We start from the raw sequence: 6,000 nt of genomic DNA, 5'->3' as shown, positions 1-6,000 counted from the left end.
CCTCCAGCGGAATTTGCTGGAGGAGTCGCCATTTAAAACCAGGCACCCTCCAGTGAGTCCACGTCGAAATACTGTTGCCAACACAGATACCCACAAACACAAGACACTCCTTCGGAGACGGACTGAGGCAGTGCTATTCCAGGGCCCTTTCATCGCCGTATTTAAATCGTGTTGGAGCTTGGAAACACTCAGTGCCTGTCCACCAGCAGCAGCTCCCACTGGACAGCGTGAGTGGGAAAAAGAGAGCCGGGCTTGGGGCACTGAGAGGAAAGAGAAGGAAGTCAAACACGGCCCCTGGGTGTCCCCTGGGTTCCTGTGGCCCGGGGCCGGCCCGTGTGAGGAAGAGACGCGCCATCGTCCTCTCGGCCCGTCGGTCCCCAGCGAAGCGTCTCGCGCAGGTGCCCGTGGTTCTGATTCTGGGTCTGAAGGCAAATCTTGTTTTCTTTGGGCTTTGCTTTCCTGTCAGAACCAGAAAAAAAAATTAAAGTAAATAAACAATCCATGTCTTGACGAAGAAACAGCTGTGAAGTTGCACATGGGCGTAAGCCTCCAAACAAAGGAGAACAAGGGAGCGACGCAGAAGAAGGGGTTAATTGTTGGGTTAATTGTTTGGCCCTGATCAGCACTGGGAGGGCGGACCTTCTCACAGTGGGGGCGATGGTGCCTGCACCGGCCTCGTCAGCGAGCTTCCCAGCGACCTGGGTTCTGGGTTCCACCCATTCACTAAGTCAAAACCCCACGGCCAGGACCCGGCAGCTAGTGGGCTCCCTCTGTGATTCTGCACCACGTTTTGAGAAGCACAGAGGAAATTGTCCTCTGCAGGGAGGACGGAGACGATCTAGGATCTATGGAACACCTACTACGTGCCAAGCAAAGGATGAGTGACCATCACCTACTCGGTCCCATTAAATCTTCACTGCGACCTTCTAAATTCACTCCTCGGCTTATTTTCAGGCGCGGCAGGCAAGGTCCTGCAGGGGCAGTGGCATTCCCACTCAGGGGGCCGAGTCGATGACCACGCCCAGACCTGAAGCCAGGCCTGTCTGACTGCACAGACCACGCTCTCTACCTCACAGGACGTGTGTGTCCGACTGCGGAGTCCATGGGACCGCGCCCGGGGCGGGGCCTGAGAAACCAACTCAGCCAGCACCTACCTTCCTTCCTTCCTCCTTCCTCCCTTCCTCCCTTCTTTCCTTCCTCTTTCCTCCCTTCTTTCCTTCCTTCCTTCCTTCTTTCCTTCCTTCCTTCCTCCTTCCTCCCTTCCTTCCTCCTTCCTCCCTTCCTTCCTCCCTTCTTTCCTTCCTTCCTTCCTCCTTCCTTCCTTCCTTCCTTCCTCCCTTCCTTCCTCCTTCCTTCCTTCCTTCCTCCCTTCCTTCCTCCTTCCTCCCTTCTTTCCTTCCTTCCTTCCTCCTTCCTTCCTTCCTCCTTCCTCCCTTCCTCCCTTCCTTCCTTCCTCCCTTCCTCCCTTCCTCCTTCCTCCCTTCCTTCCTCCTTCTTCCTTCCTTCCTTCCTCCCTTCCTCCCTTCCTCCTTCCTCCCTTCCTTCCTCCTTCCTCCCTTCTTTCCTTCCTTCCTTCCTCCTTCCTCCCTTCCTCCCTTCCTTCCTTCCTCCCTTCCTCCCTTCCTCCTTCCTCCCTTCCTTCCTCCTTCCTCCCTTCCTCCTTCCTTCCTTCCTTCCTTCCTTCCTTCCTTCCTTCCTTCCTCCTTCCTCCTTCCTTCCTTCCTCCTTCCTCCCTTCCTTCCTCCTTCTTCCCTTCCTTCTTCCCGAGCAGGACCTGGGATCCATGACAGCACGAGTCCCTGCCGCGGGAATGAAACTCTCAGTTATTCTCTGTGAAGAAAGTCACGAGGGAACCGGAGCCCACGATTAGTGGGAGGACAGAGACGGACTGTAAAGCCGTTCTCCGCGGAGAGCTGTGAACGCGGCTGAGCCGGGTCCTGGCGTCCCACAGTCGGCATCACGGACAGATGGCTGCCTGTCCCACAGGTCAGAACAGGTGACAGGCAACCAAAACTGCCTATTTGCCCTGGCCGGTGTGGACCGGTGGTTAGAGCGCCGGTCCGGGCACCCGAAGGTTGCAGGTTCAGTTCCCAGTGAAGGGCATGTACCTGGCTGCAGGCTCGACCCCCGGGCCACGCGGGAGGCAGCCAGTCCCTGCGCCTCTCACATCGATGTCTCTCTGTCTCTCTCTCTCTCTCTCTCCCGTCCCCGTCCCCTCTCTCTAAAAGTCAGTGGGAAAACATCCTCGGGCGAGGACTGAGCAGGAAACGCTCTGTGTGCTCCGTCCTCTCCTTATACAGTCAGGGGCCCCTGCGCTGTGTGCGCTGCCCCGGCTCTGGGCCATAAAGAAGACAGGCGTCGACAAGCCCTCCCCCGCCTGACGCAGAGGACCCCACCCCCCTGGGCGTGGCGGGTGCCGCCTTTGGCATAAGTCAGGGCCTCCCTGCTCTCGGCACGTACGTTTCTGCCGTAAATGCACCTGGGCGAGAGCAGGGCTTGCCGTGCTGCCTGCGCTGAGCGCAGCTCCCGGCGCCCTGTCCCGGCGCCCTGTCCCCGCGCCCTGTCCCGGCGCCCTGTCCCGGCTCCCGCTCCAGGAGGCGGGCCTTCTGCGCAGCCAGCGGCTGGGTTTGGCTTCGTGATCCCGTCAAGAGGCCCTTTAATTCCCTTTTGCTTTTCAGTGCCGGAGCCGCCCGCTTTGCCTTTGTCTAAATGTGACAAGCGTTGGTCTCCGTTCTGTCATCAGTCTTGATGTCACGCTTTCCACGGCTTCCAGTCTTTTCTTCGTCCACGTGCTGGTCATGTGTATGTTTTTTCCTGATAATTGGTGGGTCGGGGCCAAGCATTGCTAGGCTAGTGGGCACTCTCTTCTTGACCAGGGCTGTGCGTGAGCGTTCCCGGCTGTGCGTGAGCGTTCCTGGCTGTGCGTGAGCGTTCCCGGCTGTGCGTGAGCGTTCCCCGCTGTGCGTGAGCGTTCCCCGCTGTGCGTGAGCGTTCCCGGCTGTGCGTGAGCGTTCCCGGCTGTGTGTGAGCGTTCCCGCTGTGTGTGAGCGTTCCCGCTGTGCGTGAGCGTTCCCGGCTGTGCGTGAGCGTTCCCGCTGTGCGTGAGCGTTCCCGGCTGTGCGTGAGCGTTCCCGCTGTGTGTGAGCGTTCCCGCTGTGCGTGAGCGTTCCCGGCTGTGCGTGAGCGTTCCCGGCTGTGCGTGAGCGTTCCTGGCTGTGCGTGAGCGTTCCCGGCTGTGCGTGAGCGTTCCTGGCTGTGCGTGAGCGTTCCCGGCTGTGCGTGAGCGTTCCCCGCTGTGCGTGAGCGTTCCCCGCTGTGCGTGAGCGTTCCCCGCTGTGCGTGAGCGTTCCCGGCTGTGCGTGAGCGTTCCCGCTGTGTGTGAGCGTTCCCCGCTGTGCGTGAGCGTTCCCGCCTGTGGGGTGGGCCGTGCGGACCCTCCCCTGCCTCACAGCGCGCTGCCTCTGAAGGCTCCTCTGAAGGCGCGCTCTCAGCCTGGCCTCCCTCCTCCATTCGTCTTCCTCTCTGTCCTCGGCCCCAGCAACCTCTTACCGATGAGGGTCCGAGACAGGACCGCTTAATAAAGGGCCGGGCAGGAGCGAGGAGGGAGGGAATCCGTGCCTCATCCCGTGCCAGGGGCCTGAGGGTGGGAGCAGAAGCAGTGTGTGAGGGGGGGGGGGGGGCGTCGGGAGGAAGGCCACATGCCAGCAAAGGTCGGGATGACGTTTAAATAAAATGGTTGAACAGCCCTGATCTCAGCCGCCCTCTCAGGTGCACATGGCCATTAGAACAGGCAGCCGCTCACATGCTCACATGTAAATGAAAGTCGCAGTCACGCCCGCCCGCGGGAACGGCTGCATGGCGGAAGCGCTGACGGCTACAGGCATGTGGCTGCGGCCGGCGCGGCGCACAGTGGGCGGCTCCTTGGAGAGACGGAAGGTTCCTCATAAATGGAAACACACGCCTCAGCCTTTGCCCGAGGGAAGGGGGCTGTGTTGGAGGTGACGGATAGAAACAATCCAAGCTCATCCAAGGGCGCATTTCCGAGAGAATTTGCTCTCAGAAGATCCTGCCTCAGTTACCCTGACGTCGCACGGACGTCCTCGGGGCTGCTGCTCTGTTTCCCGGGAAATACTGTGTCGTCGGGGACAGGCCCGGCTCCACGGCAGGAGATGCCCCCACTTTCCAGCTGGGAGACGGGCGGTGGGGGGGGAGCTCTCTCCCTCCCTGAGCCCCGGCTTTTCCCTCCCTGGACCCCGGCTTTTCCCTCCCTGAGCCCCGGCTTTTCCCTCCCTGGACCTGGAATGGGTGACAGCCATTCCCCGGCCACCCACATGCCCGGTCTGCCCTGAGCATCACATCGGAGATGAACTGCTGTTCAAGGGGGTCCAGAGGGGTCCGTGGAGCTGCGGACTTGACAGGCCTTGTCTGTGCTGAGGACCGGGGGGCGGGGGGGAAGGGGGGGGGCGGGGGCGGGGAACCTCAGCCTCCTGCCCCCCAGGCTCTCTCCTCAGGGACAGGCCCCTGTTCGCTGTGCTGCCCTCCGTGCAGAGCAGCGTGACCCTCGGCCACAGCCTCCCCATCCACAGGGTCCCTGTGATGCGACGCTGACCTCTCCTCGACGCCCACCCCACCTCATGTCACACCGATCGGCCACGGGAGGCTCCCTGAGGAAGGACCTGGAAGGCTGGCGCCCACCGAGCCAGCCCCGCTGCCCCCTCGTGTGCTCACCTGACGAACGTGGGTGCAGCTCGGCATTCACCAGGCACACCTTCTGGAGCACGATGGCGATGCCCATCCGACCGCGATGCTCAAACAGCCAGCTCTGGAGGAGACAGAGGTGGGGCCGAGAGTGGGGCTGTGCCCGGAGCTCCCGCCCGCAACCCCGGCCTCAGGGCTGGGAGGGCGGGAGCAGTCGTCTTATCTGACCGTCCACTGCTGGGTAAGTCCACTGAGTCCCGACAGACTGGGGACTCGATGAGGACACAAGGGGAGGCCCCACTGTGGAAAGAATGTAACTTTAAAGGTCTGCTCTGCCTCCTGTCAGTTGTGTGACTTAGGGAAGCTTTTTGCTTCTTCATGCCTCAGTTTCCTCGTCTGTAAAATGGGAATCATTACACCCATGCTAGAGCAATAGAGGGCGTAACAGTCAGAACAGGCCCTGGAAGGCCCTTCACCAGCACTTCCTTCCCGGTTCACGTGTGCTGCACGGAATGTGCCCACGCTGCCGGGAGATCGCCCACGGAGGCTCCTGCTGCTCACCCTCAGGTACAGGCGGTGCGGGCCCTGGGCCGAGTGCTGCCCAGCCCTCCAGCGGCCAGCAGGGGGCAGCGGTGAGGGAGCCGGCTCAGGACTCGGCCTGCGCTAGAAGCTGTGGGCCGTCAAGGACAGGCACCCTCTGTGCCTCCAGCCCCTCGGAGGGGAGCGGGGGGCGGGGGGCGGGTCATGCTGTACCGGCCACACTGGCTTGTCTTGCGGCTTCTTGAGGCTCACGCACAGCAAGCCCTTCGTGTCGTCCGGGCACAGAGCAAGCCCTCGGCGAAGGGAGCTGGGGCTGCTGCCTCCCTGGCATCTTCCCGGGATCGAGGACCAGACGAAACGAGGCGGAGACGCCAGGCACGACTCGCCCCGGGCGCCTGCTGCTCCCACGGCACACCCTCCGCCCTCCGCCCTCCATGAGCCCCGGCCCCTCACTCTCTCCACCCGGCCCCCCATCCGTGTTCGAGACCAGAAGGGCCACGTGACGGAAGGCGGCACACAGACGGGACCACGGAGTCATTCTCGGGGGAAATCCAGAGACTCCGTGTGTCGCTTTTAGAAAAGGACGGACCTTGGGGCTCGGAGCATTGGCGGCGGTTCTGGTGTTTGCACTGAGGAGAGTTCAGCCGCTAAGACGTCACCGTCTTCTCCCCGCGGGCCAGTGCCTGTGGGCGAGGCCCCGACAAGCACAGGGATGCGTCTGCTGCCCGTCCTGGGCAAACGTGTCCAGAGAGAAAGAAGGAA

Source organism: Myotis nattereri, assembly GCF_964212035.1.
Source record: "Myotis nattereri genome assembly, chromosome: 6".
NCBI lineage: Eukaryota > Metazoa > Chordata > Mammalia > Chiroptera > Vespertilionidae > Myotis > Myotis nattereri.
The sequence above is the reverse complement of the archived record's forward strand: the minus strand, read 5'-3'. Positions refer to the sequence as shown.